At 38.1% G+C, this 13892-nt stretch overlaps 1 protein-coding gene across 1 annotated transcript in view; it reads left to right on the top strand.

The window, feature by feature from the left end:
- The first annotated feature begins 995 nt into the window (after positions 1 to 995).
- Positions 996 to 13892, top strand: part of LOC129378006 (receptor-type tyrosine-protein phosphatase F-like) — a 224795-nt gene continuing 211898 nt past the window's right edge. The window contains 2 exon segments of the mRNA XM_055058240.1: positions 996 to 1305; positions 1419 to 1511. The gene's annotated coding sequence lies outside the window, so the exon portion shown is untranslated.

Here is a 13892-nt window from a genome sequence, read left to right on the forward strand (position 1 = left end):
TTGACCTAAAACAATAGAGAGATTAATGAATGAGCCTAAAGGACACTTATGTTTAAAAGCAAGTGGGCCATATTCAAGCTCTGAACCCTAACTGGACAAGTTTATTTTTCCCTAACCCAGCTGATTTCACTTGTTTAAGCAGTCTTGTTCTGAATATCATTCATATAAGTTAAGCAAGGCAAGTTTACTTCAATAAATTAATCAAAGGCAGCTCTTAACTGGTGGACATAGTCTTGATTTAAAGAAACTCAGAGTTTCAGCATTTTTGCAGGTTTTGGAAGTTTATTCCAGATTAGAGGTGCCTAGAAACCAGATGCTGCTTCTCCATGTTTGGTTCTGATTCTGGGAGTGCAAAGTAGACCAGAACCAGAAGACCTGATGACCTAGGAGGTAGATATAATAATAAGAGGCCCTTCAGTGATTTACAAGAGCATTTAAAAAGGCTCAGACAATATTCAACACAAAATATTTATTTAAACTTTGCTTGCTTTGTTAAAAAAAATTGGAAGTTTAGTTTACTGCTAAAGAGTTAAGAATAATAAAAATCACAATAAAATATTTTTGTTATTTTGAAATAACACCACACCAATATGGAGCTTAAGACGCCAACATATTATTTTGTGGGTTTTTGTGTGTGGTTGCCACAAGTGCTTTTTTTTTGACTGCAGTATGGTTCGGGGGGCCTTTTCGGTCTGTGCCCAGCTGGGAGTCCATTGTTTCGCGATCCGTCCCTGGCATAATCGCCTCAGAAATTCACCTTGTTTGTTTTTGAGTTTATGCTCCGTGGTTAACAGTGAGGGATTTTATTTCCGTGAGATTTTCACGTTTGGTGCACGTTTTAGGAGGAGAGCGGCAATGAATGGACACTGAGAGGCGAGTAAAGCCGAGTGAAGCCGAAAAAAAATTTTTTTTTTTTTAAATCCTACTGACTAACCGACCTGTGTGTGTTTTCACCACGGAGGCAGAAAGAAGCGTGACCGAAAGGGGGGGAGAGACGCAACAACTCCACGCCTGCCACGGCTCCTTCTCCTCCTTCTCGCAAATTAACTTAAAAGCGGCGCATTTCACAGACAAGGAGGGAAAACAACATTTTTTCTCTCCGTCATTTTCCCTCTCTCTCTCTCTCTTATTTTGTTGGCAGCGACGCCAAACACTTGAGCGAGGCGGACATTAACCCGTTAGCGGCAGCAGCGAACCGGAGCTGCCACGAATAGATCCACAGTAGATCCACGACCCTCCCTCCCCCCTGTACCCCGCTTACCCCGGTGTCGGCTGACCGGGATAGGACCTCGTGCTTCTCCGGAGGTGGAGTCCTCTATCTTTCCCACCTGTGTTTTTTTTCCTTCTTGTTTTACATTTCTGTCTTTTCACACGCTCGGTTCTAACTCCTGTGTTTGGTGGTTGTTAATTACATGAAGTGGATTGGGTCAAACTCGCGAAGACGGGACTAAACGCGGCGCTTCTTCAGATAAGGAGAGAAATGCAAACGGCGGCGACAAAGAGGAGATTCAGTAAGTGCATACGAATATTCTCCATTGAACTTGAGTCGGGTAAGATTTCCGTTAAGTTGCCTAACTTGCACAGATTTCTATAGACAGCATGCATGTCTCCGCTTCGAATTGAAGCTGGAACTTCCTTTTAAAATTAAACATAGCAAATTATCTCCTGGGTTTGCAGACAGCCACGCATGCAGTTTGTTGCGCCTCTTGTTTATTCAGACCCGATGCATAGCCAGCAGCAACTTTTATGACTAGAACAGATGCATATTATATTGGTCTGCTGCAAGTTCTTCTAATTATAAGAGCGTCACTGTGATGAAGATGGAGCACAGAATTATTCCCCATTCACTTCACAAGTCATTTTTTCTTCCAATGCAAATAACACCTGCATGGTTGGCCGCATGCACCTCTCCGTGGACAGCTTGACGTCGCAGTTGTCTTTGCAGGGATGAAATTTTCGGTCAAGCAGAAAATCTGCCGAGAATCATTAATAAAATAAGGGGGGAAGAGAAGTGGAGGTCTGTAGGGATTGAACATGTCGTCACCCTGTGTTTTAATATGCATTTGCCATGTAATGATTTGACCCGTCACATTAATGTTGATTCGTCAAAGAAACCTGAAAGAATCTGGCTGGCTCACTTGCATCATTTGCTTTGCTTCATCGTCATCTGTCTGAGGTCTTTGAGTTTTCCTGTGGCCATCAAGTGCAAAAGCACCTGCCACGCTCTATTGTTGCTTTTTTTTCTTTCTCACTCAGACTGTTTTCCATCACTATGTGTGCACACAGATTTCATTCCCATGCAGGACCAATCCCAGATTTTTGGGGGGCTGTGGGCAGGATGTGAATTGGAGCCCACATGTTGGTGGGTGTTGGTCAAAGCAAAATGAACATTCTCCCTGGCTTTGCATCAGGCATGGATGCTGGACGGGCATTAACCGGTATTGGTCAGGGACCCTTTCAAATGCAGAAACCATGGTGAACCATTTATAATATTAAATATTTCAGATGGTAGACATTGTCACACTTATGAAATAATAACCAGTCCTTCTAATTTGGTGCAATGGTTGTAACAGAATAGTTTGAATGAGCATTTGAAGGAAAAGAAGAAATTGTTGGAGTCCAGCTTTTACAATAGTCGCAACAAGAAAGTACACCCTTGTACTTCTACGCTTCTACATACTTTGTATGCATTTTAGGGGTTTGCTTTTCTTTCAAAACTTCTTCGTTTTGGCTTTTTTAAATAAATGATGAAGTAGTAGAAAACTGGTGGGGTTTCAAACACTTGAGTTTAGACAAATAATTTTAATTATTAAAGACAATATCATTTATGCAACAGGACACTAGATGTAACAGTGAGTATACTTTCTCTTTATGATGTCTATCGTCTTGGTGAAAGCATATCAGGTAGACAAGAAAATCATATCATTGTCATCCAAATGTGATTAGCCTTAAAATATAATTTTCAGCTCTAATTTGGGCAGTAAAATACTGATAATGTTTAGTACAAATACTTTCCATACTCATTATGCTGGACACTGGCCAGTTAAGATAATATATCAAAAAATATATAATGACTGGCATATTTATTCACAAATCTTGGCTGAACACAGGCTTTATAAAATTCACATCTGGTAAATGTTGACATTAATTTTTGTTGGAATGTTCTATATTGACTTCAATAATTGAGGATTTCCTGTAATCTTCTAACTCTATTGTAAGTAAATGTTTATCGTTCAGTTTCTGTAAATAATATCAAAGGTTGCTTAGACTTCTTATAATTTGAACAACTGTTATTAAACTCAAATGTCCTATTTGATAATCAGTAGGAAATAATGTTTAGAACTTGTAAAAATGCCAATTTTATACTCATAATTAAATTAAATCCTCCACTATGTAGAAAAATAAAGTGAGACACAATAGTTGAAGTACCTTGACATGAAATAGTTTTACTATGAAAATGAAGCAGGAACTGACAAACTGGGAAAGGGAACAACCTACCTTGAGCTTTTCCAGTTTAGCCATGCAACGCTAATAGCTCCTTTAAATTACTCAGCCTGAATGTTTGCGCATGGGCATTTAACAATCCCAGGTTCAGAACCATTCAATCTGAATTCAAAAGTAGTTCTTTATAAACACAATTTCAGGTTTTAAATTTCAATATCTCATTTCTGTCAGGGGCGCCCCCTAATGGTTGCAGTTTGCTTGTTCCTTGAGTTGATTGATCTGCATTATGGGTGTGGCCAAAAGTAAACAGTCACCTGCGATAAAATTGCATATTTAATTTCTATTAGGTGTACCTTCTGATTAATAGCCCGCCACCCAGTTTCTTAATTATTTTTTTATTTTTATTTTACACTTATAATTAGGCCAGTCTTCCCTAAATCAGCTTTGAAAGGTGATTGACAGGTCAAATACTGAAAAACCTGGTGTTTTTCCCTGTTGATTAAATCAATCAAAACTAAGAACTCTTCCTATTAATGTTAACACTTCAGCCAATATGTGCTTTAATGTACTTTTAAAGGTGAAAGACACAACCTGGAAATTTTGTATGCCTTCGTTGTCATCTGGACTCAGAGCTACTGTCTCTATCGAAGAACCTCTAGCGTGTTTTTCCTTTTCTTACATAATCCCCTGAACAAGTATCTGTCAAAGCTGGAATCGAGGTCGTTCAGAACGCAAACAAAACCGGAAATCATCCTTGGTCAAAAAGAACCTTATCGGTACATTTCCACTCTCATTTATTCATAAATGTATTCTTTGTTGAGTTCTTTTTTGGAAAGGCTAGGAAGCAATTTTGCTTGCAGAGCATTACTATGAAATTGCCTTATTGGTGTCCTTAATCAAAACATAACTGTTTTAATTAAAACTGTCAAAGACACAATGAAGAGGCTTAGCCATTAGCCGGAGTGTATCAAGATGGCGCAGGGGTGAGTTAGTTTCTCTCTGTTGCATCAGTAGATCTCTGAAAAGGAAACCACAGGCTTAGTGCGTGTTTGGGTTTTTCACCCTCAGGTTATGAGGGTGAAAAACAGTTGACAGTTGCAAGGTGCATGTTTATTTGAAGTTTTGGGGTAACCAGCCTACACCTAGCAATACTCATTATTGCTAGGTTTCTGTTATAATTGATTTCTTGCTCTAAATTTAATTTCCTTCATAAAAAGTGAACTGGTATTTGGATCAGGGAGTGAAGAATTACCTTTTGTTATCTTAAGGATAGATGACTTATCATTCAAACTTGTGTTGACAGGTCTGCTAGGTGAACATACTGCTTAAGGTTTTCCTCCATCATGTTGACTAGACAGGGACAGCAGGGGAGCAGTTAGGTTTTCTTGCAGTGTCTAACCTGGCTCCTTATTTGTTGGCTATGACTGATTCTCTCTCCTTTTCACAGTTTCTCTAAGTCAGGACATCATTTCATACAGCATGTATTTCTTGAATGGAAATGGCTAGAAATTCCCCAGGGTATTTGACTTAATTTACTCTAAACCAAAGGTGAGTCAAAAGAAGATATGTGACTTAGATGACCGTTATTCTCAAGGGATTATCGAGTGGCCCGCTCTGTTATGCTACATTGCTTTCTGCTTTTGTTCACTTTTCAGAGCAGCATTTCTTCTGGGAGTTTCTAAACAAAGCAAGGCACCATAGCTGATGACATCATTGGTTAGATATATACCATAAAATGCATACCATCAAAAGAAAAAGTAAACCCTAGGGAGACGTTATGTTTAATGTAAATGGTTTTACTGATCTTTTTCTCTTTTGATTTCTACTTCAGTTGATTGAAATTATTTTAAGAGGGGTTCTCTTCAGAGGTTTACAGATCAGAACAAATATTTTTTAATCCTTTTACTAATAAAAAAAATATTTGATTGCTAAAAGTAATAAAACTGTCTCTTTATGAAATTCTTGATTTTTTTTCTTTTGAAAAGTGAGTCTTCAAGCAAGATGGGCCCTGTGGGACATCTAACATTTGATTGAAGACTTAAATTTTAATATGAAAACAGTCAATTTCAGTATGGGTTAATAAAAATGTATTTAAGTAGCTCTTTAAAAACTAAACCTCTGTTAACCAGAGTATTGATTAGAGAACTTTTTGAGGGGAAAAAACACCATTACAAATCACCAAAATTAATAAACTTGCCCAATAAACTTTAAGACATGCAGAAAATTAACATTATTACACACAATGTTAGTTTACTGGTTTAATGTTAATGCCATAATATTGTCATACAGAAAAATGATGGTAATATCTTTCTCATACTGTAATTTTTGGGTGTGATTTTATTCAAAATCTGACAATTGCAGGTCGGATTTGGGTTCTAGCACCTTTACCCTTCTGTTTTGAAATGGAGCTACATGCTGCTGTTATTTGCCCTTCATATTGTCATCTGTTACAAGTTATAGGGTGCCTATTCTGGCAGGTCTGAAGATTATTCACTCTCCTGGGAGTATCTCTCATTCTGCCAGAAATCTTACCACAGAAGGCAGCAATTGTTGTCAGATATCTCACCAGTAGCAACCCATGTGGTGCCCTAGTTCTGCTTTGCTATGTTGAGAAGTAGCAGCCCAGTAAAGAGTTGTGTACCTGCTGTGATCTAGATGAAGTGACCCTTCAGCTTGCAATAGGCCTCTTGAAGAGTACTGTCACCCACTGTAGTCCGAAAGGATGGAATTGAGGGATAAAAACCAGCTAAATGTCATCCAGACTTCCCTGCACATTGGGAGCTTTTGGTTGGTCTTATTGGTTAGCTGAAACAGTTCTTTTAAAGGTGACTGATACTTTCTTGAACAAGTTAGGATAGGTCTACGGCCTATACAAAACAGGTTAATTACACTTTTTGCACAAAATTGTTCCTAAATGATAAGACTACAGTCTGCTCAGTCCTGCCTATGTTGAGATTCCGTTCAGAATGAGTTTTTTTTTAGGGCCTGTTTTATTTTTAATAATTTTAAGCAAAATAAGCTGGTGCTGCTGGCCACGCCCCCCAATTCAACGTCTACACGCTCACGTTAAAATGACTGCAAACAGATTACTCAATTATACAACTGAATAATCTGTTGTATAATTGAAGTCGAATACAACTGAAATTGAATACAACAAGAAAGCAAGAAGTGATTTCTGGATGGTTGATCAACAGCAAAACACTTGTCATCCAGTAGCCATTGTACAGCACATACTGTGGTAAAACCAGCTGACCATACATGTTGGAGCTCAGCTAGGGTTGCTAGGAGAAGGGCTGGTCTTTGCTGTGGTTTCCATGTGTGAGCAGTTGCTGCTTATTTGTAATATTACATTCCTTTGTGAAAATATTACCCTTGCCACCCCATTGCAAGATCAAAAATTAGCTGATTAAATGGATTATTATAAATTTTAACACCTTTGCTGACTACTTACAATCCTCATTATTACCAGATGTACCACTTAAATAGAAAACAGAAATAAAGTCACTATCATTTATGAATTACAGAGTCGTTTGAAAACTTTGGGACTCCAGTGGACCAAAGTTTCAGCAATTGTCCACAAAATGGAGGAAATAATAAAGTATTCAGCAGGACAATGATCATAGGCACATTGGCACAACCACCTCTGAATAATAAATAAGCAAAAGTTTCTGGAGTAGCCTAGTCAAAGTCTGGTCTGATCTCCGATTGACATACTGTGGCATGTTGCATTAAACAGGCCAGTCATGCTTCAAAGAGTCTATGAACAAATTTCTGCGGGGTGGAGTAGTTCAAAAATGTATCATCAGCAAAAGGGAAAATGTTAAGGGTGGAAATATATTTTCACAGCACTTTCCATGGATAGCACAGTCTTTCCAGTTCTTGAGATAAATGGTTTAAATATTGTAGTAAAATCTTCTGTGATTTGAATGACTGATTGCCCTGTCATGAATGTGGCATTTGTTGGCTTGGATACCTTTCTGTCCTGTGAGAGTATTTGTAAGATCTTGCGTAGTATTTCCTCACAGACAGAGCAGCTGCCCCGTTTCTCTCATATATTGGTATTTTCTGACACTGGCCGCACTGATTGGCATCCGCTCCAGCTTGTCTGCGGCCGTATGTTGAAGAAACCACGCGGCACAACTCTACGCCCATTGGCATTTCTCATACTCTCCATGTGGGTAAAAACTTAGTAATTTCAGGCCTCTTGAGCTTTAATGAGAGGTTTTACCCATAGTGTGTTGGTCTGTGGTGGGTGGGTTCAGCGTTTCTCGCGTTTATAGTAGTTTATAAGTACTCTGGGGTGCTTTGCTGGCCCACTGTCAGGGGATTGGTACAAAAAGAAACAATCCAGCAAGCTGGTTCCAACTGGTTCCGATGGATCTTGCGCATGGGGTAATCGGCAAATGTTTCTGTTCTTGGAGACAGATTTTCTTCTGTCTATGTGATAAGAATATTGTATCCATTAGGGTGCTGTAGTCAGCTAATTTTGCCCTGTTCAGAAACCCAAACCTACATAAAGATATGGTGCTCTTGGTATCATGCATGGTGAATTTTGAAACAATGTCTTTTGTTGAACGTCAGCAGCGGAGAGGCAAAAAGTGATTTACTACTCTTGTCTTCCAGGGTAATGTAGGAGCAATTTGACTGCTGATTGAAACCAGGTTTCCCATTTCAGAGTCCACTGGTGACATTATAAACCATTTGCACCAATGTGTTACAGAGCACCCCTGCGTTTGGTAAAGTGGAAACAGACGCAGGACCTAAAAATGGCCTGTGCTTACCGCAGGAGCCCTATTTTTACCCTCTCCTTGTGTGATTTGTTTTTTTCTTTTTCTTTTTTGGTTCAAAGAGTGCAGGGGCTGCTAAGTGTGGTAGTGAACATGAATGATATTGAAAGGCCAAATGTTAGGTTAATTAGCTCAGTCTGTTTTTCATTTAGGATGAAGGACCTCCAACATTTCAGATCTGTGTCTGGTTTTGATTATTCAGCTTTTTCTGGAAGTGGTTTCACTTCCAGAAAAAAGCCATCATCTCAACATATGAGTGAAACCATGTATCAACATTAGTGTATTTACGACTAGACATTGGCTGGTATAATTTATATCCTTGAGAAAATATATATTTGACATAAATGCACAAATACAACAGCAATACAAAAGAGTGTTTAATAATTCATTTATCCCAAAGGGAAATAAAATCTTGTCATCAATGTATTTTTCCAAGTTATTGTGGATGGTGATGCTGTGGGCAGTCAGTCTTACAATGATTCGGAAGAGGCCTCTGACTGAAGACAATGTTGCCGTATGACAATTTCAGTATCTGGGCAGCAGAGACAATAATTTACAGTTACGTGTTCTGGATGGCAGCATCAGTTGCTGGCTAGCACTGCTAATCCATGTCATTTGCTGTTGCTATTCAGGTGGGTGAAGAGTTGTCAGTTAACATCTCTCCACCCACTAAGCAACAATGTAGATCTAAACCAGTGTTACTACATCATGACTGTACTTGTTTTGTGCAAAGTATTTCTAAACTGTAGACATTTTCTTTTTTCTTATTTATAAGTCAGAGAAAGTTGTGATAGTTGTAACCTACCGTATGTAATCCTGGAAAACAGCCCCATACTTGGTCACTCCAATTGCAGTTTTTTTTTTCTTTTTGGACGAATCGGCCTCAGTTCAGTTTTCTTTTTCTAAGCATAACATATTAAAGATACGGATATGCTTCTGAAGATGAAAAAGAAAGCATTTCTCTAAATAAAAAGTAAAAGACTTACTAGGGTGTGAAGCCGAAACCTTTAGGGCTCGGCGTATTTTACTGTTGATGATCAAAGCTCATCTGATGCAGCTGGTTCTCTCTGTTGGATAAGTGGATTGATTTCAGATTTAATGGAAGACAAAACATTAAAATCCCCAGTTCCAGTTAAGCTGAATGAAGGGATACATGAATAACTTTTCAGAGGTTTTGTATCAAACTTCATGAAAGAATTCAACTTTTTGTCCAGAAGATGTTATGCAAGTGGTAAAAATACAAGCATGACTAGAGCAGGCCTTTTTGCTGAATATTTAATTCATCTTTGCCTAATTGAATTAGGTTTTAATGCAAATTTCAAAATCCTAATCATCAAGGGCTGAAGATTTGAGGCCCCATACTTGCCGACAGCCCTAGAAAAAAATACTGCTCCGTTTTGTTAAGAGATTTTTCTGAAGCGAGGAAATGCGACTCGCAGACAACTGTGAAATATCGTAGACACAATGTGCAGTGAGCTGCCAATTGGTATGCATAACAAAGTCTGCAGTGAAACGTAGAAACTGTTGCGATTCATCTGCCGTCCCTGTGATCTCAGATGGTCCCAGATGGCTTTGGAATTTCACCACACATCTAATTAAAACCTGTAACGACCAAACACATAAAAGTGGCTTATTTTCTTCCCCAAACTTGTAACTGTTAAAGAGTTTGTGATTGTTTCCCAGATTAGGAAGCTGACATTACTGTTTGCAGTTTGTCTGTAATAGTTATTTTTCATGGATTATGAGAATGAGATCAGAAAGGGTTGGGTATCAAAAGATCTACAGAGATGTGTGTTTAAACCAACCATGTGAAAATATTGCATTGTTTGTGTCTAAATAAAGTAATAATAGGGTTATTCACATTTGATGATCTAAGTTCTTACTCACAGCTTCTGCTAAAAGTGTATGAGAACATACTCCATTTAGAATTAGCTGTTGTGGTTGTACAGAGAAATGTTAATTAGAAATCCTGTTATAAATCAAAAGCTCATCCAGTGTTCTCAGGTTCTGCTTTGATCCTGTTGCCTGCCAATACTGGTATTTTCCGATCCATAGTGTAATTACATAAATGTTTCTAACTATTTAAATACTTAATGAGAGTCAGAATATTTCTTTCTTCATATGTTGACAGTTTTGTTTGCTGCTAAATAGAAACTACATATTGCTGAGAGGGATTGTATGGGAGGGACGGTACACTCTGCCACTATGCAATAGTAATTTAGAGGAAAAACACTGCAATTTTTTAACCATTTCAATTGGAAAATGTTGGCTTACTTTCATGCAACACAATGGCTTCCTTTATATATCATTCTGTTGTTATTCGTCCATAATTACTCGTGGACAGAAGCAAAATTATGCAGTGTGTGTTTAAGGAAGTCTGAGAAAAAACGGCTTACAATTTGTATCAAAACATTTGTCAATATATCTGTTAAAAAAGTGATCAATGATTTTGTAACTTAGCTGAATAACTTATTGTTATTTAAATAGCATGAATCTGTGAAATGTATCTTTACACTATTATTGTGAGAAACACACAATAACTTAATGCCCAATCATAATCATATTCTACAAGATCTTGTAAGATCCCAAGTCTCGAATGTAGGTCAAATCAATAAACTATTGTGAGCACAAGTTTAAAGATGAAATCAATCAGGGAAGCTGATAATATTATTCTTCATCTTTATCATCGCACTGAAATTATGCATGCAATCTGTGCAATTCATTTTATTCCAATGTAATGCTTTGACATAAAATATGGGGTTTTTCTATTGTACAGTGCTGCTTTGGTTTTGTGTCACCCCACCCAAAGTTGGAAAAACAACTAAATTGTTTCATGTGGCTCTCTAAAATATCAAACTTTTATGGTTTCATAAAGTTGAGTGCCATTGTAAATCGAAAATGAGCACATGAGTCACACTGTCAGGCAATTCTCAGCTTGGAAAGTATATGAAATTATATCATATAAAATTCTACCACGATAATGCATCAAATCCTGCAGTGAATTTCATGATTTGTTAGAAGTCTGAATAGCTTCACACCACCTACTGTTTAAAATTGATGGTTATTGCTTCTTATATTTGAGATACTTGTGCAGAATGTGGATAGGGTGTGGCACAGTGGAAGTGTTATTGTACCTGGTCCGTTGGTAAATGTACGAACGAGTTGACAGAAACGCATATTGTGACTGTAAGACTTCATTGCCTTGGCTGTTCATCTGCAGAGTCAGCAGAATTGCTTGGCTAATGCTCCGATTCATTTTGGACAAATGCTGGACGTGGTACAAATAAGCCAATGGCTCACCAGCTGGTGTCATTCATCTCAACCTGCCATCATCTTCCAATTCTTTTCACTTTCTTATCTAATTGCAGCGCCACACACACTGGCATATTCACACAAACACACAGGTTGCTCCCTTAATTGATGCAGAACATTACATGAAGGTCAAACAGTCAGCTGTCTTATCTAGCTGCGAGAAATGTCACACACATAGATTAAGGAGTGACTGCAGCTAACTGTGACTCAGTTTCTCACCCTGAGCATGGCCTGGATTTTAATTTTCATAAATAGCCATTTAGTTTGCAGCACACTGTAGTGTTGTCCTCTTTGAAATAGAAAGAGGCCACACTGTTGTTAGTTTTTATGCCCTGTTTCAAGGGAACATGCTTCAACACAGTTACACAAGCGTTGACAGAAAACATTTTGACAGGCATAATGCAATTTTCTGTTTTTGTTCAGAATCATGACTTTGCAGGTTTCATCTTGCATGTTCGTCTTTCTCCAGGAGGACATCAGCACACTGTAACTTTTTTGCTCTGCTCTTTTCTCTAAAAGCTCCCTTTGCTCAGGGGAATTTCTGTCTAAGCCATTACCAGTTTTGGCAAGAATACAGTTACGCAAGCATACACAGTCTTTCTGTGCACTTTTAAGGTGCAAAAATCACGCTGACTGTCTAGAAATCAGCACTGAGTGGAACTGAGATAGTCTGTCAGTACAACCCACCAAGCTTTTTTTATTTCCTTGTGGATGTGGTAAAAATAGTGTTAGTCAGTTGGATGTGAGACAATTATAACATGAGAAAAATATTTAATTTGCTCCACAAATGCAGTGTGCCAGCTGAGCAGCTGAAGAAGGAGAACGTGATGCAGAATATGTTTATTGAGGAGTACAGACCGACCACCTGTACTCAAGCCTTTTAGTAGTTTTGTAATCAGCAGACCAGGAAGAAAGATGAAAGCAGAAAAACAGCTTGAAACAAAAACTAGGAGTTTAAATCTATTGACAAAAACAAAGCAATCCTTAATACAAGCTAATATCCACCTCAAAGAAGACATATTCTTGATTTTGATGAATGTAGTTAAAATTCTTTAGGATGAAGTTGTGTAAAAAAATAAATCTCAATGTGATTTGTTGATATATTGTTAAAAAGTGTGGCTGATGAAAGAGTTGATTTTAAAAAAGTTGATTGTAAGATGTTGGACTTGCAGTGGAGTGAGTGACATCATAGTCTGTTGGAGCGAAATCTTTTTGAATTTTTTTAAAACTCAAAGTTAGAAAATGTAAGCAAATTATAATATATCACAGCAACAAGTGGTAATAACATTGTTTAATCTCATTATGTGACATGCAGTCGCCTGTTGGTGTTGTAAAATAAGTTAATTTAACGACTTGACCTACTTTTGGCTTAATTCAGCAAACAATTATCCGACCACTTGGATAGCTCTCGCATAGCATTGAGATTTAATTCAATTGAGCCTCAAATATATTTTTTAAAAAGTTGAAAGGGCAAAGGAAATGTAATTCCTTTTTATTATTGATTCCACACCTTTCATTCCAATGAACGCAAACTATTCTGAACAGGAGGACTTATAAAGTGACACAAAAACATACTTCAATTAGTGTGTGTGTGTCGCTTAATGGACTTAATGTTTCACAAAATATCCTTAATTTCCTCACACTTAACCCATCAAGCTGTTTTTTTCAATAAGCCCACTTAATATGACAGCATGTGAAACAGCTTTAGATTGTGTTGAGGTGACACACTCATCGCTTCCAGCTTGGTCGCTAAATCAAATCTTTTTGTTAAAAAAGTTCATGCCCTGCACTCCATCTAGCCTGCTGTTATGGATAGGATTGTAAGGACTGAAGGCGGAGCTTTTTGGCAGAGAGGGGCAGACATGACAGCTTTTCATCTGCGGAAGGCTACTTGGGGCCTTGGCTCTGAGCGCCTACTGTGTCCCCTTGACAGCCTTGATGCCATCAGAGACCATTAGCGCTGACAGTGTGTCATTGTGTCAGATGGGAGCTGGTGGTGATGCAGGGTATACAAGTAAGAGGAGTAAATAAAGATGGCAAATTTGGAAATAAATAGCATTTTGCTAATGTCAGCCTGAAGATTTTCACATTACTGTTCATCAGAGCTAAGCGGCACAGATGATGCCTCATTTGCAGCAGTTAATTAAATAGGATGCAGAATTAACGCCACTTCACATAAATTTGAAAACACACAAAACAATGAGCCAGGTACAAAATGCTATTAGGCGTGAGTTATAAGCTGTCCAATTTTTTTCCGTGACTCCTGGCCTTTGCTTGGAGCAGAGACTGCCTAGAAAGCCTCCACTGCCACTGTTGTGACACAAGTGAAGACAAGTGACTCTAATAAAA

The sequence above is a fragment of the Poeciliopsis prolifica genome, unplaced genomic scaffold (genome assembly GCF_027474105.1).
Source record: "Poeciliopsis prolifica strain line A6 unplaced genomic scaffold, Auburn_PproV2 SCAFFOLD050, whole genome shotgun sequence".
NCBI lineage: Eukaryota > Metazoa > Chordata > Actinopteri > Cyprinodontiformes > Poeciliidae > Poeciliopsis > Poeciliopsis prolifica.